The sequence below is a fragment of the Dermochelys coriacea genome, chromosome 3 (assembly GCF_009764565.3).
Source record: "Dermochelys coriacea isolate rDerCor1 chromosome 3, rDerCor1.pri.v4, whole genome shotgun sequence".
NCBI classification, from domain to species: domain Eukaryota; kingdom Metazoa; phylum Chordata; order Testudines; family Dermochelyidae; genus Dermochelys; species Dermochelys coriacea.
The window spans coordinates 78,510,738-78,538,734 of NC_050070.1; the positions used below are offsets into that span (position 1 = coordinate 78,510,738).

At 38.7% G+C, this 27,997-nt stretch overlaps 1 protein-coding gene and 1 long non-coding RNA gene across 6 annotated transcripts in view; one reads left to right on the top strand and one right to left on the bottom strand.

Annotated features, from left to right (window-relative positions):
- The window catches only part of GRIK2 (glutamate ionotropic receptor kainate type subunit 2), a 587,425-nt gene that overhangs the window by 458,683 nt on the left and 100,745 nt on the right, over positions 1-27,997 (top strand). The window lies entirely within an intron of this gene.
- LOC122459301 lies at positions 1,191-27,833 on the bottom strand. The gene is made up of 3 exons (XR_006279891.1): positions 27,675-27,833; positions 1,360-1,368; positions 1,191-1,201 (listed from the first exon to the last, which is right to left on the bottom strand). It is a non-coding gene; the product is annotated as an uncharacterized LOC122459301 (long non-coding RNA).

Below are 27,997 nucleotides of genomic sequence, written 5' to 3' on the forward strand. Positions count from 1 at the left end.
TAAATCTCCCCTCCATATTTTCCACCAAATGCATCCGATGAAGTGAGCTGTAGCTCACAAAAGCTTATGCTCAAATAAATTTGTTAGTCTCTAAGGTGCCACAAGTACTCCTTTTCTTTTTGCAAATACAGACTAACACGGCTGCTACTCTGAAACCAGTCTAAATTCTGTTCCTGTCTTTTCATGTGGTGTCTATACGTATGGAGCAGAGGAAATGCCTCTAGGCAAAGCTGCTCAACTCTGAGAAATGGCCTCTGTTCTAGAATCAAAATAATTCCTCATCTTGATGCACTTTTAAGGCCTGCAGGGATTTCTATAGAGCAGAGTTCTGGCAACAACTGATTCCATAACATCCCCCAAAAGCCATGCCAGTGCAGTCATGCATGCCTGATCCTGAAGACTCACTGCAATCTGCTGCTCTTCTGACAGCTTGCTTGTAGGCCCAATGTATGAAGCTGTAGCTACAGTTCCAGATTCAAATAATTATTTCTTGCAGTCCTGCTCATTTAAAAAAAAAAAAATCAAAAAACCCAACCCCAGATTCAGGATATTATTACCATGGAATAAAATCAATAGATAACACAATGCCAGTTCTTCCATTCTGGCGGAGAATAAAAAGAAGGACAATGACATTTATACATACACCATTCACAGATACAGTGGGTGCTAATTGAACTATCATTGGCTAATGGATCAAGTGTCCTTTCTCCAAATACAACACTTAACCTGATATTATACATAGCAGTAATGTATTTAAATGTGATCTCCATGAAATATACATCACTTTCCAGCACAGACAGGATTAAGCACTCACAATAATTACAATAATAAATAAAATACTTATCACATAAACAGTTGAATAGATTCACTACTAGCTATTTTTAAGAGGATGTGGTGGGGAGGAACTCAAAACAAATAAAAAGCTGACATTTGGGAAAATCTCCTCTGTATTGGGTTCATCTGAATCAATATTTTCACAGCTTAAGTATCATCTGTTTCCTCCTTATCCTGAAGTATTCATGGGGGAAGGAATTATAGGTCGATCTCCACAGAGAACTCTCATTTTAGCAAAACAGACTAGTCCAAAGTCTAACCTGACTAATAGTCATGGATGTCTCCCACCATCAAAGAACAATAGAATTATAATCAGCATAGAATGAAATTAGCAATTCTTAGATATTAGTGTCAATTTCCAAACTTTCTTTTAATAGGGACTCATTCTCCAAGTACATTATTATAGAATGTCTATAAGGAAACATCTGCACCAAAAATTTCAGCGGGGTAGGCATGCTTTAAGCTACCTAGCAAGGGTAACAATAGCAATGAAGATATGGTAGCAGGGACCCTGGTACAGTACACGTTCAGAGTCTCATGGGTTTGAGCCACTGGGTTGGCTAGCCCATGCTACCACATCCTCACTACTACTACTACATTCTTGTTTTCCACAGTTACCTCTACCAGCTACATTAAAGATAGTATGGGTGTGCATTATACACTGATGCACCCCAGAACCGCAATCCCAAAACACAAGGAAATCGAGGCAAGACATGCAGTTAGGCGGTCAATTGAAACACGTATTAACCACAAAACAGTTATGTCAGCTGCAGTTTGAACAAAACAAAACAGCAATCCAAATAGCAGGTATTTTCAGCAGCAGCCCCGAAGTGAGTGCACACACCCAGTGCTATGAACACACACACACAGAGAAACAGGAACTGGAACACTTGTGTCCTGGGAACAGCAACCAGGAACAGGGAGCAGGAAGCAGGAAGGAATAAGGAGGAAGGCAACACACACACATCAGTCATCACAGTATGCCTACCCATCCTGTCCTCACACCTTCATTTGTGATGTAACATACCCTGGGGGGGCGGTCTTCCTAAGGGTATGGGACACCATAAAGCAACATGACCTGACTGTAATCATCTGTTTTAATTTACTTTAATTGCTGCATACAAAAGCTTAACCCCCCCCAAAGTATGTCATCCATCATTTAAATTGTTGACTATCATTAGATAGACCTGGAAGTACAGAGACTAACAAATCAAATTGTGATATCTCCAGAGAAAGACTGATGACAAATTAGGGCTAAACAAGGTGACAGTCAGCTTTTCTCTGGATCTTGTAGTCAAAAGTCCTTGCCCTAAATGTTGTTTCTTTGCTAGCTAGCTCAAGAAGGAAGTGCAATCATAATGTGATACTCATGAGCTCATGACAGCTGGCAGATCTTGGAGAGGCACGTTAAAAAACCCGTCTCTCTTGTTGAGTGGAAGATGTAAGTGTAGATGCTCCTGAGAAGAGGCAAAGTAGGAGCTTTGTTAAACTCTGTTTTGAGTCAGCTACAGTTTAATCTTTACCTGCTCCTGTAAACTGCACAGAACACACCTGTCAGTAGATTGTCTTAAGGAAGTGGGTGCAAGTGCCTGGACACTGTGTATGTGTTTGGGAAGTGGAAGGTGGGGAGTTGAATAGTGCTGTAATTGCTGATACTTCTTCCGTGCAAACTGGTCTCCAAGGATGGAATAGTTTTCTAGTGTAGACTTTTGTGTTACCCAATAGTCTTAGTGCCATTCTGTTACCCCCCTCTACCCTCCTCACCTGCAATTTTCCTCAAGGTGTGCTAGTTGGCTGGGCCACTTGTAGAAAGAAAACTGGACTGTACATTCTGATAAGAACCTATGGGCAAGAGAGTTTACTCATCACCATCTCCTCACTCATCTTAACCAATTGCCATGCAACATTAATTCTGTACATTTAATCTGAGACCTCCCCAAACACCTTTTCTCTCTTTGGAAGTGTTCTGGTGCTCTTTAACCACTGGGGAGAGGGCAAGAATATTGTCCACACTGTCCCCATTCTTCTTTCCTTTTCAGCTTTTTCCCCTTACTCTCTGTCCTCCAACAATGAGTGAGGGAAGAAAGGGAATAGGACTAGAACCACAGAGAATGCTTTAACTCCAAAAAAGGAACAGATGTAATAGGTGTAATTGTGTAATGGGCACTTTCGAACTTGAGGGGTTATTTGGAAAATTGGGAATGTATGTATTGGGAACATGACCTGCTCTCAAAATGGGGGATAAAACACTGAGTTTTACATTGTTTTTTCAAAGCAAAGAGATCGGTCTCTGGGTAACCAACCCAAAGATTGCAAATTTGATCTATGTCTGTCTGGCTCTGACTCAGGAAACCGTACTCCAGAATGAACTGTTTCTTGGCTCAACCAGTCTGCTGCATGGTTTGATCCTGCTGTATGAGCAGCCCTCAGAGTCAGATCCTGCCCACTGAAGCCACTTGAGAGCCTCTATTCATTAGCAGGGATGAACTTTTGGTTCTGCCTTGTCAGTTTTTATATGACAGTGCTGAGGTGTTGTCCAACTGCATTAGCATTGCTTTGTATGTAAGAAATGTTTTCAGTGCCAGAATTGGTCTGCTCACCACCTTAAATCCTATAACACTGGTACATTTCTCTCTGCTTTTATTCATTGGTCTGAACAGAATGCTTGTCAAGCATTTTGAAGATTCATTTATGGTGATAATCACACAAGCTGGCTCTGACATGGATAGCCTTTTTATCAGATTTTAGTATTTATCCATTAATTCAAATAGTGTTTTGCTGTATTTTTGGTGCTTAACTTGGACCATACAGACTCCTGATATTTGAGAAAATTTTGTCCTGAGTCCTATCATCTGAACATATGCATGAAGCCATACTCAGATATTTATCTGTACGAGGATATCAGACCAAACAGGTGCAAGTTTTTTTCTTTTGCTTTTGTACAAATACACATGGTCCTTTTTCTACTCTTTCCCGAGCAGGGAGTCAAACGTTATAGCACCTAAGTGATGAAATTCAGCAAAGAATTTAGTGATTTCTTTTATACTTGCTAGCAGCTACTGAGTATTGATTTGTCTTGATTTTTTTTTGGAAGTGATTTCCCAAATATCATTGTCAACCAGTTTAGAGCAGGTATTAAGTACATTTTGTTGTTGTTTTCTTAAGGTTGTAACTTTTTGTGGTCATGGGAAGAGTGAAAGATTTTGTGCAGCATATATTAGTATAAGTGATGTTGGCTTTCTGATATGGGAATATGCACCATGCAAATCAATAAATGCCAAGTAATCCCCTTGATCAACTACTGTGATATACGACCTCAATGCAAACATCTTGAAATGCTTGCATTTGATTAATTCATTCAATCATTTGAGGACTGAACTTGCCTGACCCTTCAGGGTCTATAAAACATAGGAAATAAAGCTGCAGACCTTTTGAGGATTTGACATTAGAATTATGGTTTTGATGTCTAACAGATGGTCTCTGATAAAGTAGAGTTTTTCTCTCTTTTTTAGGTGTAGGCAACATTTACATTCCTTACCTTAAAGAGAATCTTCCAAAGCATTGAGAAATATCAGTATGAAATGACTGAAAGAAGCCTCTTGTCCTGTGTAATCTGTGCACATTTTCTGACACAGAAAGACAGCCTCATCCCTAAAGGAACTTTTTGTGAGAGGAGAATAGCATCAAATGTTTCCAGTGATTTGATGGGATGGTCATATAGCTCTCTCTCTCTGCCTTATCTGGCAAAGAAGCTCCAAGACTAGTTCCTGTTATACATGGACTTTTAAATAACTCTGCCTGGAGAGTTATTCCCCCCCGAACTCCCACGGTTGAACTGCTGAAGTTTTTCTCTTGGCTGTAGGGAAACAACAATTTTGTTTGTTAATTTATTTTATGATAGTATCTAGCTTTCTCAATCAGCTTGTGTTCCTTGATAGCTAGAGGCAGTAAACTTAGTTTATTATAGATGCAAAAACCCGTGTCCAGTATTTTAGTCAGAAAACTTGTGTTGCTATGAAATTTTAAGAGACACTTTGAGGTAATTGAAATTGCATATGCAGCTGCATCACACAAGGCATCTCTAAAAATTAAAAAATAATTTGAAATTTTGAACTTTTCAGAATTAAAAAGGCTTAAAATTTCCTGATCTTTTCATTTATCAGCTCAGTCTTTACTTAGCTCCTTAAATCATCTCACAATGGCATTGGAGACACAAGGGTTGAATGGACTTTGGGAAGATGCATTCTTGAGCAGAGTTGTGTCAATTTCCTTATCATACTAAGCTAATATTTCTTAATTTGAATTTATTTTCTAGGTTATCAGTTCAATTTCTAAATACCTTACCTTACCATTATTGGTATTTTCAGTTAGTATTATGCCTGTTCATCTTTATCTTTATACCTTCAATTTTCCATCCACTGGAACTTCAAGTTCTCAAACTTAATATTGATTCCTGCCATTGTTGTCTGAATCACGTTAGGCTTTTATCACTCTGCCCTGAAGTTCCTGTTAAATCTGACATCACTTGAAAAGTTAAAGCTATACCATCTATCAATGTAAAACCAACAATACACTGACCTTGACTTATAGCTCTTGAGAGCAAAAATATGATTTATTTTTGAGATGCTAATGGTACATTTATCTTTGCTGGGACTGGTGATAGGTTCAAAATATTAAGAGTCTAACTATTGCTTTGGTACTAGGTTTATAATTGGAATGACATCTAATTCATCTTATACAATACACCCTCACTGTCAGAATACAACCTTTCATTCGTTATAGCCAAGGGTTCATTATAGTGAAAGGACAATCAAAATGAACCATAAGCTGCTGGAGTAAGTTAATGAAGTCACCTTGAATAAAGGTGTTAGCTAAATTAACTAATTATTAATAATAATAATAATAAAAACTATGGCTACAAGTTGGTCAGGGAGAGAGATTTTAGGTGACCTCTGTGTTTTCAGCCGCAGGTAGAGTGGCTCTGGCTGTCAGTCCGCACAGCAGCCAGGTTCCAGGCTCCCAGCTGACCACCCCTACAGCATCCCGGCTGTCAGCCCCCGAAGTTGCACCACTACTGGGGCTTCAGCTTTAACCCGGGTTGTGGCCCACTCCTTAGTTTTTGCCCTTGGACTCAACCCTGGATAGAAATTGTACAAACATGTGCAACATCCCCCCCCTTTTTTTTTTAAAAAAGTATTGAACTGTAGTTGGGATCCAGGGATTGGTTTCATTAAGGGTGGAGGTTTGTAATAATTAAGGGTGTTATAGCAAAGGTGTACTGTATTACTAAAATTACATTTTAATAACAAAATAATACTACTTATCTTTTCATCAGTAGATCAGCACTCCTTTGTAATGCTTTACAAAGCATTATCTCCATTTTATAGATGGGAAAACTGAGGCAAAAATAGGCAAATTGATTTGCCCCAGGGAACCCATAGGCTAGTGGCAGAATTGGGATTAGAATCTAGGTTTCTTGAGTCTGAGTGCAGTGTTCTATCCACTAGGCCACAATGCCTCCCAGCTGAGAAAAGCAAGACAGCAACTACTGTTCAGTAGAAACAGTTTAGAATGCTTAAAATGTGTTTTTAGCCAGTTTAATGATATTATTGAAATACTTTGTTTTTCTGGTGTCCTGGTCTACCGTATATCAAGACTACAAATTATTCAAAATGCAGCAACATATTTTAATGGGAACGTAGGGGTCATAACTTCAGCTAGTCAAAAATTTTCCATCACAATGATTTTCTGACAGAAAGTGAAGTTTCTGTAAAATTAAAACTTTCCTTGACAACATTTCAATTTCCCAAATATGTTTTGATTTTCTCTCTGGGAAATTGAAATGAAATATTTTGTTTCAGGTGAGTTTGACCCCAATTAGTCTGTTTCAGATTACTGAACTCACCCAAAATATCTTGCTTCAAATCAATCCAACATTGAATTGTATTTCTCAGCTGTGGAATATTGCCTCATGGGAGTTGTTGTTTGAGTCTCTATTCTCTCTTATATACTGGGTTCTGTGGCCAGAATACATATCCCATAATGCAACACAGATTTCCTTCTGGTGGACTAGAGTGGTGCATCATTGGAGTCACATGGCTGCAAGTGCATCATATGCGATACAAAGATGTAGGCTAGCCACAGAGCCTGTCCTATTGGGAGAATGGAGGCAGCAATCAAACTGAACTCTGACTCCAATGAGGCAAAGCAATACAAAAGGGGAATGGACTTTAATGTTGAACTGACTTGAAACTAAGAGTCAGTTGAACAAACTGAAATGAAACATCAGGATGTCAAAATATTTCATCCCAATTGAAAATATTGAAACAAATGTTTCCTCATTTCCCAATCAAAACTGATCTGTCTCTGTCTGATTCAGGAACATGCTCCAAGATGAACTGTCTCTTGACTCAACCAGTCTGCTCTGTAGTGTGATCCTGCTATATGAGTAGCCTTCAGAGTCAGATCCTTCAGAAATTTCCCTTCTGTGAAAAATGTCAATATTTCAACATTTCATCCAATTCAGGATGAAAAAAATGTTGAAATATTGGGATTTCCCATGGGTTAGAAATTGAAGTTGTTCTGATTTAGCCAAATTATATTACAATGACTTTTCAAGTCTGTACCCTATGCAAATCCTTTTATTTTAGAGTTCTTCTTTTGACTTTTAAGGCTCTGAGGGTATATTTGGCTGAACTCCCTGTGCAGTATATTCCTAAGCTGTCATGGTCAACTCAAGCAGCTCAATATTTAGTCAGTCTTCTGTAATGTATTAAAACAGTGGGAGCCAAACCTTTTACCAGCAATGGCTCTTGCTACTCTTCTTGTAATTTTAAATAAAAAAATAGTATTTAAAAGTAGAATAAGGATCTAAATTCACCATGACATTCACAGGTTCTGTTAGGCTAAGCATCCACAAGTTTGAATGCTTATCTGAGCTAACCAGACTTCTTGGGTTTGCAAGTTTGAAACTTATCCTGAAAACACTTAACACATACAAGCAACCTTACTTGTGAATAGTCCTGCTGAAGTGTGTGTTTGGCGGATCAGGCCTCTGAGCTAGAAATTTCATAAGAAGAGGTTACAGAGAGAGAGACATGGTAGATAAGGGCAAGGAGGACAGGACTTGCAGTTCATATGCACATAAAAACAAGAGAAAGGGGGGAAACAATAACAACCACATTTAGCAAACATTTCAGTTCTGGATAGAATTGAAATTTTGTGCTGTGTGCATGTGTCATATTTTAACAAGACAAGTTTGGTCATTTCTATCAAGAGCCATTATTATTAAGTAGGGCTGTCGAGCGATTAAAAAAAATAATCTTAATTGTGTGATTAATCGCACTGTTAAACAATAATAGAATACCATTTATTTAAATATTTTGGGATGTTTTCTACATTTTCAGATATATTTATTTCAATTACACAGAATACAAAATGTACAGTACTCACTTTATATTTATTTTTATTACAATAATTGCACTGTAAAAAACAAAATAGTATTTTTCAATCCGCCTAATACAAGTACTGTAGTGCAATCTCTTTATTATGAAGGTTGAACTTACAAATGTAGAATTAAATACGAAAATAACTGCATTCAAAAATAAAACAATGTAAAACTTTAGAGGCTAAAAGTCCATTCAGTTCTACTTCAGCCAATCGCTCAGACTAACAAAGTTCGGTTACAATTCGCAGGATACAAAGCTGCCCACTTCTTGTTTGCAATGTCATCTGAAAGTGAGAACAGGTGTTTGCATGACACTGTTGTAGCTGGCATCGCAAGATATTTATGTGCCAGATGCACTAAAGATTCATAATTCCCTTCATGCTTCAACCACCATTCTAGGGGACATGCGTCCATGCTGATCACGGGTTCTGCTTGATAACCATCCAAAGCAGTGCAGACCAATGCATGTTTATTTTCATCATCAGATGCATCAGCAACTGGCTGAACAAGAAGTTGGACTGAGTGGACTTGTAGGCTCTAATACAGCGGTTCTCAGCAACCCCAAAGTGGGTTGCAACCCCATTTTAATGGGGTCACCAGTACTGGCATTAGACTTGCTGGGGCCTGGGGCTTTGACTTTGTCCCCTTTCCTTCCCCCCCACCTGGGGTGGCAGGGCTTGGGCTTTGACCCTCTTTCCTGGGATGGCAACGCTCAGGCAGGCTCAGGCTTTGGTCCCCGTCCTGATCATGTAGTAATTTTTGTTGTCAGAAGCGGGTTGCGGTGCAATGAAGTTTGAGAACCGCTGCTCTAAAGCTTTACATTGTTTTGTTTCAGTTATGTAACAAACAAAAAAAAATCTTCATTTTTAAATTACACTTTCACAATAAAAATTGCACTACTGTACTTCTATGAGGTGAATTGAAAAAATACTATTTCTTTTATCATTTTTACAGTGCAAATAGTTGTAATAAAAAATAATATAAAGTGAGCACTGTACACTTTATATTCTATCTCGTAATAGAAATCAATATATTTGAAAATGTAGAAAAAAATCCAAAAATACTTAATAAATTTCAGTTGGTATTCTGTTGTTTTACAGTGCGATTAATTGCTTTTAATTTTTTTGAGTTAATTGCATGAATTAATAGTGATTAATTGACAGTCCTATTATTAACCAGAAAACCAGTAACTGTGAAAGCATTGTATTGCAAAACTAAACGCAGAAGAACTAAAAGCAAGCATACATCCATGATTTTGCTCTACCCATGTGATCCCATCTGCTTGATCATATTAAGAACTTGAATACATTTATCTTCCACCAGCAGGGCAGATGTATCTATGTCTTCTTCCTTTTTTTTTTTTTTTTTTTTTGCTTTTTATCAGTTCAATGAATTTTTTTATGAGATTAAATTAGGGCAACAGGCGTAGGTTTTTGATGTGTGCACTACTAATGTAACACAGTTTGCATATTTTTTTTGAAAGCATGTAGTAAGCTTGATATTTTTAGGTGCCAGATCCTGTATATTGAAGGATATAGTCCAGCAAATTGATCAAACGAATTATTAAAAGCAGGATAGGAATTAATCAAGAGAAGCTGAAAAATCTAAAGATGTGTACAGCCTAGCACTTTTAAATACCCCCTCCCCTCTTTCCAGCTATGAATAGAGCATTTTGTTTTCCAAAACTGCTGTCTCATTTAAGTTGCAACTATTCAATCATTGTGACATTTAGTGTCAGTGATTTCATTTGCTAGGAGAAGGACCATTATTTAAAACAGATCCTCTGGGTTAAAGATTGCAACAACAAATATAAGCAAAGGAATGAATTTCATAATAGTTTGTACACTCATTTTTAAAATTGCACTTGGGAAGCTTTAAAGCAAACCAAAACATTACTATTATTATATTTTCTTATCAAGTATAATTGGAAATCAATTTGGACTGTACTGTGAAAAGAAGCAAACAAAAAAAGGAGAAATACATAGCAGCAGGAGAGAGCCAAATATATATATTAAACATTTATATTTTCACTATTGGAAAATCAAATCCTCCTCAAAAATGTATAATCAGTTTCTATTCACTCTTTTTGTATATTTTCAGTACAATTAAAGATGGGTGAACTGACTTGGGAAAACTAAGAACTCACTCTGAAAAATACCTTAATAACTGCTCATATCTAGAACCTTTTGGAAGGTGCTGAACTACACTCTCTCTTTCGTTATTTTCCATTTTCACAAACCTTTTAAATTCCAGATTACAGGCTGAGACTGAAGAGAAAATAGCTGAAATCCTGGGAGAGACTGTTTTTGAGTTACTCTGGGCTGTGGCCTGGCAGTTGGAAGTTGTTGGTTTTTTTTTTTTTGTAATTAATCATTGAAAGACTGAGGTAAAATATATGGTGGAGTAGTACCTGAATAGTAGATCAGTTCCAAATACATAATATGCCCCTGCCCTGTTACAATTTAAGGGCATTGATTCTGATTTCACTTACAAAGATTTAATGCTGGTGTAACTTTACTCACTTTAATGGATTGAATTAGCCTTGATTTACAGGCTAATTCCTTTATGTCAGGAATACCAGAATTAGGCTCTAAAAGCATAACTGAAAGCAAACTGTACAAGCCAAGCATGATTATTTGTAGAATGAAATGTGACTGTTTGAGTTTGTAGTACATGAAATCTCATAAAAATAGTCCATTCTTTCTGTTTTTAAGCCAGATTTTATAAATTTAGCAGGTTTGACTAAGATTAAAATGTTTATCCAAACAGAACCAAAATGCCAGACCAATCAAAATACCAGTGAAGTTCACCAATTCTGAACTAAAACATTCCATAATTGTCCTTCATTTTAGTGCAAGGAAACATGTACTTCCTTAAGCTTTGTGATGTTGGTGCATATCACAACATTCTAGAAGATTTGCCATGACTATTTACTTCATTTTTATTCTCCTGCTGCAATACTTTTCTTTGTAAAGGTTATGTTAGAATAATCTAATGAAATATATAATGAGTTTAGTTCTTGAGAGATGTGCCACCTTTATTTTTTTTATAACAAAAAATTCTGGTTTGACTTCTGTATTATTTAATGAAAAAAACCCTGAGTGCTGGGATATAGCCATTCACTATTATGCATTTAAGAGAGATTAATAATAGTAAGTTTATTGATGAATCACATTGTTTGAGTAATAACTAATTTTTAGGATCATTTCTAAAGAGAACTGGATCAGCTCTTTGCATTTTGTTATGGATATTATACATAAGATATGGAATAATGATTTATTTGATTAACAAATTTAAAACCAAATCTGCATTAAATATTTGCATAATTCTACATAGGCAGGGGTTTAGCACAAAAGGAACAAACACTCTTTCCCTCTAGCATACACACTTTATTATACATAAGATGACTACATGTTCATCTCCATAATTTGCATACAGACTTTCTCATGAAGGTATAAGAAACAAACTGCTATTTTACTACACTCCCTTTTGTGAAAAAGGAAACAGTGCCATTGAATGGAATTGCCTCATCAGGCACTCTAGTTTTCATCATGCCAAGTTGCAGTGATCAATGGGGAAACAGCAGATGTGAAGGGTAGTTGGCATCAAAGAATATGAGTGGAAGACTTTCCTATGGGAAAGAAAGTGCTTCATTACACTTTATCTATACTAACAACATTGGTTCTATCAAGCTGTCAGAAAATTAGAATATGATGGGTTTTATTACCCAGCTCTGCCAGAGTGAATTCAATAGTTAAAAAGTTGGAGATAACTCTCCATTTTGGGAATTACAATAAGTGATTAGGACTTTAGTATATTTAAACTAGAATGCTGCAATTTCTTTTGTCTCTGATTAGAGTAGATGCAGTAGAATGTCTGGGGTACAGAAGTTTGATCTCTGAGTAATCATTACATCCTCAATATGTGTAAATGCCACTTTGAGGGTATTTTGAGGACTGAAACAGTACCATTGCCTGAAATGAATTTAGAAGCACAGTGGCATCAGCCCTCCAGAGCATTAATGTTTAAAGACTTCTGCTTCTCAAGTATCATTACTTTGTGTTTTGTTTTTAATATACTGTTTGGCATTGTTTGTCCAGTTAGGAATTGCAGCTGCAGAACTGTGAATCTCAGTACCATCAATCAAGAAGGCACTCTTTAGAGAGATTGTCCCATAGGGAGTGAGAAAATTTAAAAGTCAGTTAATAGAGTGATGTTTAGCTGGCACATCAAGTCACTGGCTAATGGATAATAGTTGTCAGTGTGGGAGTTTACAGCCACTGATAGTGTTAGGCTACCTTTTTGAGGGTGTTACAAAAGGAGAACAAGTCTGAGCTCTAAAAGATAGAAAATAGGGAGGAAAATATTTATTGACATTGGCCATTTGGTTCCTTTTACTTACTGGAGAGTTCTGCTTTGTTTTCAAGAAAGTAAGCTCAAGGTTTCCACAGTTTTCTGCTTGAACAGGGTTATTTAGATTAAAAAAAAAATCTTAAATCACCGTGGTTCTGTTTTTGTCTAAATACATTTAACTATCTGTTTCCACTAAAATATTGGCAGAATTCTTTCTCCAAATGCATATTTTAAATAAAAAACATTGAATCATAGAAACATAAGGCTGTAAGGGACCTTGAGAAGTCATAAGGTCCAGCTCCCTGCTCTGTGGCAGGATGAAGTAAACTTAGACCATTCCTGACAGGCAGGTGTTTGTTCAACCTGTTTTTAGAAACCTCCAGTGATGGGGATTCCACAACCACCTATTCCAGAGCTTAACTAGCCTTATAGTTAGAAAGTTTTTTCCTAATATCTAACCTAAATCTCCCTTGCTTCAGATGAAGCCAGTTACTTCTTGTCCTATCTTCAGTATCATGGAGAAAAGTCGATACTCTTCCACTTAAAAACAGCCTTTAATATATTTGAAGACTGTTATTAGGTCCTCTTTTGGTCTTCTTTTCTCAAGACTACACATGCCCAGTTTTATTAACCTTTCCTCATAGGCCAGGTTTTCTAAACCTTTTATCATTTTTTGTTGCTCTCCAATTTGTGCATATCTTTCCTAATGTGTGGTGCCTAGAATTGGACACAGTATTCCAAAGGAGGCCTACCAGTGCCAAGTAGAGAGGGACAGTAACCTCCTGTGTCTTACATACAACACTCCTGTTAGCTCTTTTTTTCATTTTTTGGGGGTTTTTTTGGTTTTTTTTTTTTTGCAGATACATCACATTGTTAATTCATATTCAATTTGTGATCCACTATACCCCCATCCTTTTCAGCAGTACTACCAACTAGCCAATTATTCTCCATTTTGTAGTTGTGCACTTGTTTTTATTGAATTACATCCTATTGAATTCAGACCAATTATCCAATTTGTCAATGTTATTTTGAATTCCAGTAATGTCTTCCAAAGTGTTTGCAATCCATCCCAGTTTGGTGTCATCTACAAATTTTAAAAGCATGCTCCCCACTCCATTATCCAAGTACTTAATGAAAATACTGAATAGTACCAAACCCAGGACAGACCTCTGCACTACCACACTGTCCTCCCAGTTTGACAGCAAACCATTGATATCTACTTTTTGAGGACAGTCTATGCACACACCTTATATTAAATTAATCTAGAGCACGCTTCCATATTTTGCTTATGAGAATGTCATCTGGTCAAGATATATCACCTCTATTCCTTCTCCGCATCTTCTAGGCCAGTTACCCTGTCAGAGAAGGATTTGTTTGAAGCTCATTCCCTAGTCTGCGCTATTAATTGTTACAGCAAATTATATTTGTCAGCAATGTGGAAGAGGAATCAGTATTAATCATCTAAAAGCACTTTTTTCACACAAGTACAATGCATCTGCAAAGATATATTGTCCCTGGCCCTTTAGATCTGTCCACTAATTACTGCGCTAAACCTTGCATTTAATCAAAGATTACATTGGCATTTTAGATACTTATTTGGCCCTACAGAGTAGTAGCATTTTTGGAGATGTATTCTTTTGCCGAAGATGGGAATCTGATTTTTTTTAAGCGTTTTGATCTGCTGAATTGTCTGTAAATTCTCCCTTACTGCTCCCCATTCCGCAAACAACAGATACAATTGAGGGCTTTGATATTATGAGGAAATGACCTCTGTGAATGTCTCATGCTATCTGTTAAGCTTGTTCTTTCATCTTATCATAATGTGTAATGATGTTTACAAGTATGCTATCTCTGCCTTCAGTGCTTACAGTTGCATTTGGAGAGAAGACACAACTGTTTTCCCTTTGGCATTTAAGCAAAGCTGAGGCGTCTTGTCATGCACCAGTCTAAGACCATATAATCTTATCACCTCAATAGCCATAGCCATAAGCACTGTGAAAATCTGATAAATCATCCTTCTCTTTTATAACCTTTGTTGTTTTTATAAAACATAGCATCAAAGTAAATCCAAATGAGGTAGCAATAAACTTTAAAGCTGTGTCTAATGCCGTGGTGTCATTTACAACATGAATTTTATTTGGTTGGTTTAAAAAAAATACTAAACCCTGCATTAGGAATGGCACAAACAGCCTTATTTAATTACATTGGAAAAGTTAAATGTTAAGTATTTGAAGTGGTGAGAGACTGAAAGCACTGCAGGCTGAACTCCTCAACTTCTGTTGTCTAATGTGGATGGACATAACACAATCTACTGGCTTTTCTTCACTGCTGTGCCAGACTACTCCAGTGCTGATACAACTGATAACTCCACAACCTTCATCTCCAGACAGACAGCCAAAATGAGTGCATGCACTGCTAGAAGTAGAGTCCAGTGTTTTTAAACAAAGGTCAGAGACCAAATATATCTTGCTGAACTATTCTGGCAGCTGCTTAACTGGCCTAATAGGTGTTGCTTTAATTAGAGTTACATTTCAAATGTGTATCAAATCTCTGCAAATTCTTAGTCCTCTTCTTAAATCAGCTTTATAAAAAAGATACAATAGTGTAGTTTTCAGAGGGGGGAAATATACTACTACATTTTCTGTCAGTTCATGAACAATGCCCCCAGATAGCATTAGCATATTGCAAGTCACTGGGGTTTTTTTTAAGCCAAACACACCAAGTGCAGTTCAATGAAGAGATTTGATTATCACTACTGGTAGGTGTCTCGTTTATTAAATACTGCAATTACAGCTAATTAGCATCTTCAAACTATATTATTTTTTCATTGTAGGTCTCCCGACAGCTTTCTGAAAACTGTGCATGCAATTCATTTTAATTTATTATCGAAACAATTAATAAAGGCTGTAGAATTAAGTTTAACTCATTTTCCTTGGGACTTGCACTTTAATGATGCAAGTAAAAGATTCGGAAGAACTGAGTTGCTTCACATCTCAGCTGCTGGAAACTTGCTAGATAACATGGACACAACTAGATGACATGAAGACAAAGGTTTCTCATATTTAGAATGTGGTTCTTTATTAATTTAGAACTATAAAGCACTTTCTGGTGTCTTTATGGACCAACACACCATCAAAATGCTTACATAAATTTAAACTATTTAAATATGGCAGCAGGGGGTACATTTTCAGCACAACATATATAAATATACTTTTCTCAAGCCAAAAGCACAACACCCATTGAGGTCAACAGCACCTATATATGTTGATTAAGTGTAATAGGCATATTACCACCCATATTTCAGAATCTTGGCCTTTAGGTCCCAATGCAATTCCCATTGAAGGGAATGAAGTACTTGCACTGACTTTGTGGGAGTTAGATCAGATCTTCAGTGTAGTATAAGTGTAGCCTAACACACACTTATCAGTAAATTAATCTCTGAATTATCACTGCGTAGTGAATCCTTTGACTTCTGACTTCCTTGTTAGAAATAAAACATGCACCAACCTCTGGCACTGATGCCCATAATCATGTGAATGGTGTCTCCCTCTCTCACCTGTCTATATTTACACCATACTCATTACCATGGTAACTTCAGAGAAGTTTCACACAAGTTGTCAATTGACTTTTGTTTTAAACTATATTATTATGACAGGTGCCTCCTGGAACTGAGCCCCCTGACACACAATACTGTACTGTTCCCTCTCACACTGTATTGCTGTGACAAGCTGCAAAGCCCTCCAGCCTAAACTTTCACCAGCATACGTACAGGTAGGGACACACTCAGCTTCAGTTACATGAAGGCTCTCTGACCAGCCCTTGCATATGAAGGATACAGTTAAGGCAACTCCCAGCTTCCCAGCCACGCACCCTCTCTGGAGTATAAATCCAAAATTATACCATCTTGTGCTGCACAGGGAACTGTACCCCATAAACTCATAAAATTTGCCCTCTCCCTCAATGTGGAGATGAATATGCAACAGCCTTTGCCCCAAGTTATGATTCCCACACCCTTCACTCCAACTTACTAGCAAAAACAAGTTTATTTACTACAAAAGATAAGAGGTTATAAGTGATAAACAGATCAAAGCAGATTACCTAGCAAATAAACAAAAAATGCAAACAAAGCTTAATATACTAAATAGATTGGATATCAATACAGATTCTCACCCTAAGAGATGATACAAGCAGGCTGCAGATTCTTAAGGTGCAAGATGCACTTGCTTTACAACTTGGAATCCTTAGGTGCTTCATTCACAGGTTAGAAATCCCCTTAGCCTGGGTCTAGCACTTTCCCCAGTTCAGTCTTTGTTTCTCAGGTGTATCCAGGAATCTTCTTGGGTGGGGAGTGAAGAACCACAGACGATGTCACTTCCTGCTTTACATAGCTTTTGCATATGGTGGGAACACTTTGTTCTCAAAGCTAGGTTCCCAGACCAGTCTGTGGAAAAATACTGACACCTCAAGATGAAGTCCAGAGACATGTGGTCTCATCACATGTACTTGTAGAGTCATAGAAGCCATTACTTGAAGACTATCTGTAGCATTTCCAGGAAGTCTCCACAGCTGGGAGCTAAGCTTCTCCTCAGGCCTATTGCTTTTTCCTAATGGCCCATTGCCCTTATAGGCTCTTCCTCACCCACTATCTTGACTGAAAGCATCTTGACTAGTGGGCATTACCCAGGTGTAACTACATTTGAAATCTTACACTCATAGAAGATTGGGGTTGAAAGAGACCTCAAAAGGTCATCTAGTCCAATCCCCTGCTCAAAGTAGGACAAACCCCAACTAAATTATCCCACCCAGGGTTTTTTCAAGCCGGGCCTTAAAACCTTATAAGGATGGAGATTCCACCACCTCCCTAGGTAACCCATTCCAGTGCTTCACCACCCTCCTAGTGAAAAAGTGTTTCCTAATATCCAACCTAGACCTCCCACACTGCAACTTGAGACCATTGCTTCTTGTTCTGTCATCTGCCACCACTGAGAACAGTCTAGCTCCATCCTCTTTGGAACCCCCCTTCAGGTAGTTGAAGGCTGCTATCAAATCTCCCCTCACTCTTCTCTTCGGCAGACTAAATAAGCCCAGTTCCCTCAGCCTCTCCTGATAAGTCATGTGCCCCAACCCCCTAATAATTTTCATTGTCCTCCACTGGACTCTCTTCAATTTGTCCACATCCTTTCTGTAGTGGGGCGTGTGTGGCAAAACTGGATGCAGTACTCCAGATGTGGCCTCACCAGTGCCACATAGAGGGGAATAATCACTTCCCTCGATCTGCTGGCAATGATTCTACTAATGCAGCCCAAAATGCCATTGGCCTTCTTGGCAACAAGGGCACACTGTTGACTCATATCCAGCTTCTTGTCCACTGTAATCCCCATGTCCTTTTTTGGAGAACTGCTGCTTAGCCAGTCAGAGCCCAGCCTGTAGCAGTGCATGAGATTCTTCCTTCCTAAGTGCAGGACTCTGCACTTTTCCTTTTGAACCTCATCAGATTTTTTTTGGCCCAATCCTCCAATTTGTCACTCTGGACCCTATCCCTGCCCTCCAGTGTATCTACCTCTCCCCACAGCTTAGTGTCATCTGTGAACTTGCTGAGGGTGAAATCCGTCCCATCATCCAGATCATTAATGGGGCACTCTGCTTGATACCGGCTGCCAACTAGACATTGGGCCATTGATCACTACCCATTGAGCCTGATGATCTAGCCAGCTTTCTATCCACCTTATAGTCCATTCATCCAATCCATTCTTTTTACCTTGCTGCCAAGAATACTGTGGGAGTCCGTATCAAAAGTTTTGCTAAAGTCCAGGTATAACACATCCACCACTTTCCCAAAATCCACAGAGCCAATTATTTCATCATAGAAGGCAATCAGGTTGGTCAGGCATGACTTGCCCTTGGTGAATCCATGTTGAGTGTTCCTGATCACCTTCCTATTCTCCAAGTGCTTCAAAATGGATTCCTTGAGGACCTGCTCCATGACTTTTCCAGGGACTGAGGTTAGGCTGAGTGGTCTGTAGTTCCCCAGATTCTCCTTTGCCCCTTTTTAAAAGATGGGCACTATATTTGTCTTTTTCCAATCATCTGGGATCTCCCCCCGATCGCCACGAGTTTTCAAAGGTAATGGCCAATGGCTCTGCAGTCACATCAGCCAACTCCCTCAGCACCCTCGGATGCATTACATATGGCCCAATGGACTTGTGCACGTCCAGCTTTTCTATATACAGATACATAGTCCATATTCATAACTTCAGATATAAAAATACTTGCATAAAAATAGGATAATCGTATTCAGCAACGCATAACTTTTTTAATGTCACCTCACATGGCTTATCTTGCATAAAATACATTATAATTAGGTCATAATGATATCTTAATAATATCACTGTGAAGAATATGGGGTGCATCGTCACAGTTATATTTGTTTTTCTGCAGCTTCCCAGCCACTGTATTGGGAGAACAGTACTAAACAAATAGTTAAAATCAGTGTTAGGTTTACTGTGTGCTGCAGAAAGTGTCACAAAAGAGCACAGTCCTGAATGGAATCCTTTCTGCTTTTCATCACAAGGCTCCATATGAGTGGAAGTAAGTCTTCTAAAGCATTAATGAGCTGGAATTTACATGTGGTAACAAGGCTTTTTCACTGCTGTCGGATCCCACTTTTAAATGTAATGATCTTGTTACCTTTTTTTGCTGTAAATCTAAGATATTTAGCTTTCACATGGCCACTGCAGTGAAGATTCCTTTCCCCATACAGGCCATCTAGGGTCCTGTCATAGCAGCTTGTTTGCCTGCAGCCTTCTCATTGCTTCATCAAGGATATAGCAGTGCAGCTTAGTTAAATTGTACAGACTCAGTATGCACACCCTTCCTTAAAGAGACAGTTGCACAAAATAGGAAGCAGTTCCACAGCAGGAATAATTTAAAGAAGGATGCTGGGATGAATAGTTAGTGTTTATACAGGGCCTTGCACATGTAAGTATTAAAAATGCTATATATTAGAATTTAGTCATATGACAACCATTAGTGGATGTTTCACTACACTGAAAAAGTTCCTTCAAAAGATCTTTTTCATATCACAAAGGGCCTAAAAATACACTTAAATTGAAGCTTAAATCTTTAATCCACCCCACTGTGCATGTGTACAAAAGTGATCATCAAACAGTGAGCAAACATCTTGAAACTCTCACTGACGTAACTTGGATTAAAAGTTCATTACAGTCAGGAACCTCACCTGATTGAAAGTTCATGAATAGGTGTTCACATGCATGTTCACAAAGTTAATTTTCTTTCTGAAAATGTAGTTTTCAGGTTTGTCTCAAATGTATTTACTTGAATAAAAATAAATGGCAATTCCAGAGGCAAATTTTGCCACCCAACAGCTACTTACTGCAACCCATTTTACCCTGCCTTTTCCACCCCATAAGAGAGCCAGAATTTCATTAATTATGTAGTAAAAACTGTTTATCAACGAAAATAATGACATTTTGTTCTCATTCAGATTCACAGAAATAATGATCAAAAACTTCTGATTTTGCATTGGAATAGTGTTAAACCAAAACATTTGTAATTTTGCAAAGTTTTAGGTCCTGAACTGGAAGTAGATGTGCTACCCTCGGTACTATAAGCTTCTATTACCACAAAGTGGGTTAAACAAACAATTTGAAATCCTTACTTTAGGCTCTGCTCTTGCAATCTGATCTACACAAACGCTAGTTTAGAGACCCATGGAAGTTAATGGTACACTGCACGAGTCCCATTGAAGAAAGTGGGGCTTCAAATCACTGCAGCGTCTGCCAGCATGGTTCAGATTGCAGGGCTGGGCCCTTGGTTGTACTAGTTGTAACGTGGTTGATATTTTTTGCAGTAAACAGTAGTTAGTGAAAAAATGGCCATTTTTCTAATATGCAACCTTTAGTAAAAAATTGTCAGTGTTTTCAAAATTTCCTATTTTTTGCAAATGTCCCATGCCATTTTATCAACGTTGCTGTCTAAGTCATTTTCAAAATGATTATGGAAATGTCTTGTTGACTGAAACTCGTTTTCAGTAAGAAAACATAATTTATGATTAATAAGACTTTGGAATGATAATTTTTATAACAGTTTCTAGAAAAATTCAGAATCAAGATGAAGAATTTTGTGGAAAAAAATGGGAAATTGGTCCTTTTTTACCTCTGCAAAATGGAAACAACTTTGAAATTTGGAAATGTTTCATATAAATAGTTAGTCAGTTTGCTCTGACTGGTAGTTAGGTACACAAGTGAAAGGAAAGGCAGGCTGCTAACAACAGAGCACAACTTTCCCTCCTTTCCTTGGCTCAGGTGCACTGTTTCCACAAGTTTCTCTCCTCCTTCAGTGGTATGTCTGAATGCACGCCCACCCACTTCCTGAATGAATTAATCAGGGGCTAAGGGATACACTTTTGTTCCATAACAGTATTTTCTTGTTTAATAGACCGTATTGGCTCTTTCAAAATACTTAGGATCTATTATTTAAACTCAAATATTGCCACCTACAGTATTACTCTCTCGTGTTCATAAACAGTAATGAAACATAATGAAATGTCTTACATTTCTTTGAAAAGTAATTATTCTGATTTAAATCTCTCAGCTGTTTTGTTGTTGTTTGTTTTATTTCCAAGTACCAAATGCAACTACAACATATTAGAACCTGGAAAATTCTCTCTTGAAATGAAGTCTTTGAGAAGTAGAGACACAGACAAGTCTGACATGAGTACATTACTACCTGATTCCTATTTAATTGTACTTCTTAAACTTTTAAAAATGAACCCATGAGACCTGATTGACTTTTTCAGACAATTAAAATGAACATTCCTGGGTTCTGATCTCCACCATTAAGTTCATCAAGTTTCAGCCTGGAGAAGAGTTTTATGGACAAGTTATTAAACCTGCAGAAGAAGAGATTTACAGTATGATGGCCATATTAAAAACATTATTAACAATAGCACTGTTTCCATGTGCCACTTTGATAATTTGACATAAGCAAAATACTGATTGCTTAATTAATGATGCCTTCTTCATTTACTTTTACTTGCTTTATTAGTACATGGCTATAGCCTGGAATGAAAGGCAGTGAAGGATGAAAGCCTTTTGTTTGTTATAAATTACATTTGACAGATCCACTAAAATGCTCCTAAATGTTACATTTTCAGTGCAGCATGACTCCTGTGTCTTAGGACATTATTGTAAAATATAACATCTATATTTATATCTTTCAGTCTGTCTAATATTTATATTTACCACTGAAACCAGAGAAAAAAGTGCATATTATGTGACCCTAGTTGAGAACAGTGCAAACCTTTTCAAGTTCAAAAAGGGCTAGCAAATTTTTGTGATTACTGGTTTTTAGATTCGCTGTTCAGGTTATTTTCCCTGAAAAATCCTTTATTAACGCGTGTTCTGTCAAGTGAAATGTAATTTTGTTATTTCCTGGCTATATGTCTAACTTCTGTGGATCCTTCTGTGGCATTCTTAGCTCAGTAAGTAGGGTGTTAAGTGGGACTGAACCTCACCCTGATTCTTTCAGCAGCTCATCCCAACCAAATGCATTTTCCTTATCATTAGCCCTTGTCTGTAGTCATTCAATGAGTTTTTAATCCATAAGACAGTGCTTAGGGCCAATCTTCTCTGAAATAACTTTCAGAGACAAATTTCTTGAGACATGGATGCAGAGCCTGGCCCATATTCTGGCTCCTTTGCTCTGTGTGGTTCCATGCCATTCCCCTCTTCGTCCTCATCCCAGAAGTATCCAGGAGAAAGAGTATGTGGCTGAAACATTGCTACATCATGGCATTCCTCAGTTACTGGAACAGCCCTTGGGAGCCACTGGCAACCATTTGTAAGTTAAAGAGCCTTAGGGATTCTCTGCTTTATGCTGAGGGCAGGAGTAGCAGTGTCCAATCTTGGGATCAGGAAAGAGGTGCAAAAAAGGTGAATTAATGCAGCTTTGTCCTTCCTTGAGTATAGCTAACTCAGACAGGGTCCAGGCCCATTGTGTCAAGTGCTTTACTAAAAATCAACATTCCTCTCATCCATTATTAATATAGTCATTTTATTTAAAAAGCTATCAAGTTTGTCTAGCATGATTTGTTCTTTATATGAATTCACGTTGCTAGTTGCTCATGGCTCCATTACACTCCATTAATATTCGTTCCATTACTTTAGTAAAGATTCAAAACAGACTTAACTGGATTATTCTTTCTAGCATTGTCCTTCTTTCTAGTGCTTTTGTAATTAGAACCACATTGGCTCTTATTTTCAGGCCTTCTGTATCTCTTGCATTCTCCCTGGCATTTTATGCATGATTGTCTGTCGTTCAGTAAGTTTATTAGCCAATTCCTTTTACGCCCCAGGATGCACGTCATTTGGATGCTCCAAATTGTATATGTTCAAGTTTTCAAAGTCTCTCTCTTTTTATTACTTTCTAATTGTCCAAACATATTTTCTGTAGTTTTATTTTTAAAGACAGTTTACAAAAAGCAGATTAAGTATCTCAGCCATTCTAAAGTCACCATAGGGACCATACCAATTTTGGGATGTGTTTGCTTTTATTTCCCATAAGATAAGCACAATTGGGCCAAATTAGCACTTCAATGGGATACCTCCTAATTAAAAGCAAGGTGCTGAAGGAAGTGGTGTTGGTTATTAAATAGGTTCTTCATCCATGTTAGTCATGCTTTATGTTACGAAGAACTGTGGTGCTGGTATGCCATTTTTCTGATGACTTGTAAAATGAAGATTTCCTGGCACAATTCCCCATTCTGTGCCCATCAAAAATTCCCCATATAGTTCCAATTAGATAGATCAGTCTTTGTGTTTTGCTCTAATCTGCTGTGTAGTGTGACTGTACCACATTACTTGGCTGTTGTGATCTGCACCAAAGGTTGGCTACTGTATTTCAGTGGTGGGTGAATTAATTCCTATAGTTTCCAGAGTGTTTTGGGTTCCTTTGAGGTGAAAAGTGTCATAATTACAAGAAACTATTGTTACAATATTACTTATTATGTTGAATGAATACAAATTATGTGGCTTATATTTGTACTTCCATAAAGACAATACTGATTTTCCAACATGTGAGCATCATTTATAATAGCAATAAGATCCATTTTGGAAAAAAAACGTACATAGGAATTGCCACACTGGATGAGACTCAGGGGACTTCTAATCCAGTATCTCATCTTTGACATTAACCAACACCAGCTGCTTTGGAGGAAGTTATAAGAACCTTGCAGTAAAAAGATATGAGGTAATCTGCCCTCAGATTGGTTTTATCCTGACCTCCAATAGTTAGAGATTAGTTTAAATTCCGAAGTTTGAGATTTAATGTAATATCATAAAAGTTGACTTTAATTATGATAACTCAGTTTTCATGTTATCCATCTAAACTTCCAATCTCCCTTTGAATCTTGTTAAATTCTTGGCAACAATGACTTCTTGTGTCAGTGAGTACCACAGTTTTAATCAAAATATTTCATAGAATCATAGAATCATAAAATCCTAAAATATCAGGGTTGGAAGGGACCTCAGGAGGTCATCAAGTCCAACCCCCTGCTCAAAGCAGGACCAATCCCCAACTAAATCATCCCAGCCAGGGCTTTGTCAAGCCTGACCTTGAAAACCTCTAAGGAAGGAGATTCCACCACCTCCCTAGGTAACGCATTCCAGTGTTTCCCCACCCTCTTGTGAAAAAGTTTTTCCTAATATCCAACCTAAACCTCCCCCACTGCAACTTGAGACCATTACTCCTTGTTCTGTCATCTGCTACCACAGAGAACAGTCTAGATCCATCCTCTTTGGAACCCCCTTTCAGGTAGTTGAGAGTAGCTATCAAATCCCCCCTCATTCTTCTCTTCTGCAGACTAAACAATCCCAGTTCCCTCAGCCTCTCCTCATAAGTCATGTGTTCCAGTCCCCTAATCACTTTTATTGCCCTCCACTGGACATTTTTCAATTTTTCCACATCCTTCTTGTAGAATGGGGCCCAAAACTGGACACAGTACTCCAGATGAGGCCTCACCAATGTCGAATAAAGGGGAACAATCCCATCCCTCGATCTGCTGGCAATGCCCCTACTTATACATCCCAAAATGCCATTGGCTTTCTTGGCAACAAGGGCACACTGTTGACTCATATCCAGCTTCTTGTCCACTGTAACCCCTAGGTCCTTTTCTGCAGAACTGCTGCCTAGCCACTCGGTCCCTACTATAGCGGTGCATGGAATTCTTCCGTCCTAAACCTCATCAGATTTCTTTTGGCCCAATCCTCTTATTTGTCTAGCTCTTTCTGTATCCTATCCCTACCCTCTAGCATATCTACTTCTCCTCCCAGTTTAGTGTCCGTTTAAGATCAGCAAGGATTTCACTGTGAAGCCAAGCTGGTCGCCTGCCATATTTATTATTCTTTCTACACATCGGGATGGTTTGTCCCTGTAACTTAAATAAGGATTCTTTAAAATACAGCCAGCTCTCCTGGACTCCTTTCCCCCTTATGTTATTCTCCCATGGGATCCTGCCCATCAGTTTCCTGAGGGAGTCAAAGTCTGCTTTTCTGAAGTCCAGGGTCTGTATTCTGCTGCTCTTCTTTCGTCCCTGTGTCACGATCCTGAACTCGACCATCTCATGGTCACTGCCTCCCAGGTTCCCATCCACTTTTGCTTCCCCTACTAATTCTTCCCGGTTTGTGAGCAGCAGGTCAAGAAGAGCTCTGCCCCTAGTTGGTTCGTCCAGCACTTGCACCAGGAAATTGTCCCCTACACTTTCCAAAAACTTCCTGGATTGTCTGTGCACTGCTGTATTGCTCTCCCAGCAGATATCAGAGTGACTGAAGTCTCCCATGAGAACCAGGGCCTGCGATCTAGTAACTTCTGTGAGTAGCTAGAAGAAAGCCTCGTCCACCTCATCCCCCTTGTCCGTGGTCTATAGTGGACTCCCACCACGACATCTCCCTTGTTGTTCACACTTCTAAACTTAATCCAGAGACTCTCAGGTTTTTCTGCAGTTTCATATTTGAGCTCTGAGCAGTCATACTGCTCCCTTACATATAGTGCAACTCCCTCACCTTTTCTGCCCTGCCTGTCCTTCCTGAACAGTTTATATCCATCCATGACAGTACTCCAGTCATGTGAGTTATCCCACCAAGTCTCTGTTATTCCAATCACATCATAATTCCTTGACTGTGCCAGGACTTCCAGTTCTCCCTGCTTGTTTCCCAGGCTTCTTGCATTTGTGTATAGGCACTTGAGATAACTCACTGATCGTCCCTCTTTCTCAGTATGAGGCAGGAGCCCTCCCCTCTCACGCGCTCATGCTTCATCCCAGTAGCCCACTTACCTCAGGGCTTTGGTCTCCTTCCCCCGGTGAACCTAGTTTAGAGCCCTCCTCACTAGGTTAGCCAGCCTGCTTGCGAAGATGCTCTTCCCTCTCTTTGTTAGGTGGAGCCCGTCTCTGCCTAGCACTCCTTCTTGGAACACCATCCCATGGTCAAAGAATCCAAAGCCTTCTCTCTGACACCTCCTGCATAGCCATTCGTTGACTTCCACAATTCAACGGTCTCTACCCAGGCCTTTCCCTTCCATGGGGAGGATGGACGAGAACACCACTTGCACCTCAACTCCTTTATCCTTCTTCCCAGAGCCACGTAGTCTACAGTGATCTACTCAAGGTCATTCTTGGCAGTATAATTGGTGCCCACACGGAGAAGCAGGAAGGGGTAGCAATCTGAGGGCTTGATGAGTCTCGGCACTCTCTCCGTCACATCGTGAATCCTAGCTCCTGGCAAGCAGCAGACTTCTCGGTTTTCCCGGTCGGGACGGCAGATAGATGACTCAGTCCCACTGAGGAGAGAGTCCCTGACCACCACCACCCACCTCCTTCTCTTGGGAACGGTGGTCGTTAAACCCCCAACCCTAGGACAGTGCATCTCATGCCTTCCAATCGGCGGAGTCTCCTTCTGTTCCCTTCCCTCAGATGTATCATCTAGTCCACTCTCCGCATTAGTACCTGCAGAGAGAACATGAAAATGGTTACTTACCTGTATCTGCGTTGCTGGTACATGGACGCTCCCCTTTCTTCTTCTGGAGGTCACGTGCTGCCAAATTTCTTCACCGTCCTCCTGTCCCCACAGTGCAGCCTGCTCTGAATCTTCAGAATGTTGTGTCGGTAGAAGCATATCCTGACGTTTGTCCAGGAAATCTTCAGTTTCTCTTATGCAACGCAGGGTCGATACCTGTTGCTCCAGACCTTGAACCTTCTCTTCCAATATGGAGACCAGTTTGCACTTTTTACAGACAAAGTCGCTTCTGTCCTGTGGAAGAAAGACAAACATGGCACATCCAGTGCAGGTCACAACAGCTGAACACTCCCCATCCATATTACCTTCCTTCTATGAGCTTTCTCAGGAGTTCTAGTAACAACTCAGAGAAGCCGGCAAGATGTAAGCCTCAGTGGGTTCTCCCCAGACAAACTCCCTCTGTTAGCCTCTCTGCTGTTCGCTGCTCAGCTGATTCCTTTTATCAGGTTTGAATTTCCCACCTTTTAATTCCATTGCATGTCTGCTTGTTCTTGTGTTATCAGGCCAGGGGACAGAAGTTCCCAATCAACATATTAATATAATTTAAGTGGGGTGGAGATAAAGGATTCTGTTCCCTTTATTTCCCCTTCCAATCCATTCTATATTAGAAATAAAATTCTCATTTTTGATAGTTAATTTCTTCCCTTTCTGTTTGGTAAACTTACTGCTCGTTTTCCTAATGAGTATAAAGTCAAATGAGAAGAATCAGCAGAAGAGCAAGGCTAGATTATACAACCTATAAGCCTTTTGTTCAACAAAATAAAAAAGGAAACATATATTGCCAATTTAAGGCAAGTTATGGGCAGCTTTAATTTTCACCCTGTCCATTTTTATAAGATTTTAACATAGTAATTACTTGAGTATTCATGTCAAATGGGTAATTGCCATATCACATCTGCAAAGTGTCTCATTCCATCGACCCCTATATTTGTAAAAGGTAAATATATAACTGTCTAAAATACAGTAGAACCTCAGAGTTAGGAAGTGACCAGTCAACCACAAGCCTCACTTAGAACTGGAAGTACACAATCAGGCAGCAGCAGACATTTAAAAAAAGCAAATAAAATGCAGTACTGTGATAAATGTAAAGAAAGAAAAAGAAACCAGCATTTTTCTTATGCATAGTAAAGTTTCAAAGCTGTATTAAGTCAATGTTCGGTTGTAAACTTTTGAAAGAACAACCTTAATTTTTTGTTCACAGTTATGAACATTTCAGACTTATGAACAGTCTGTATTCCTGAGGTGTTCATAAGTCTGAGGTTCCACTGTATGT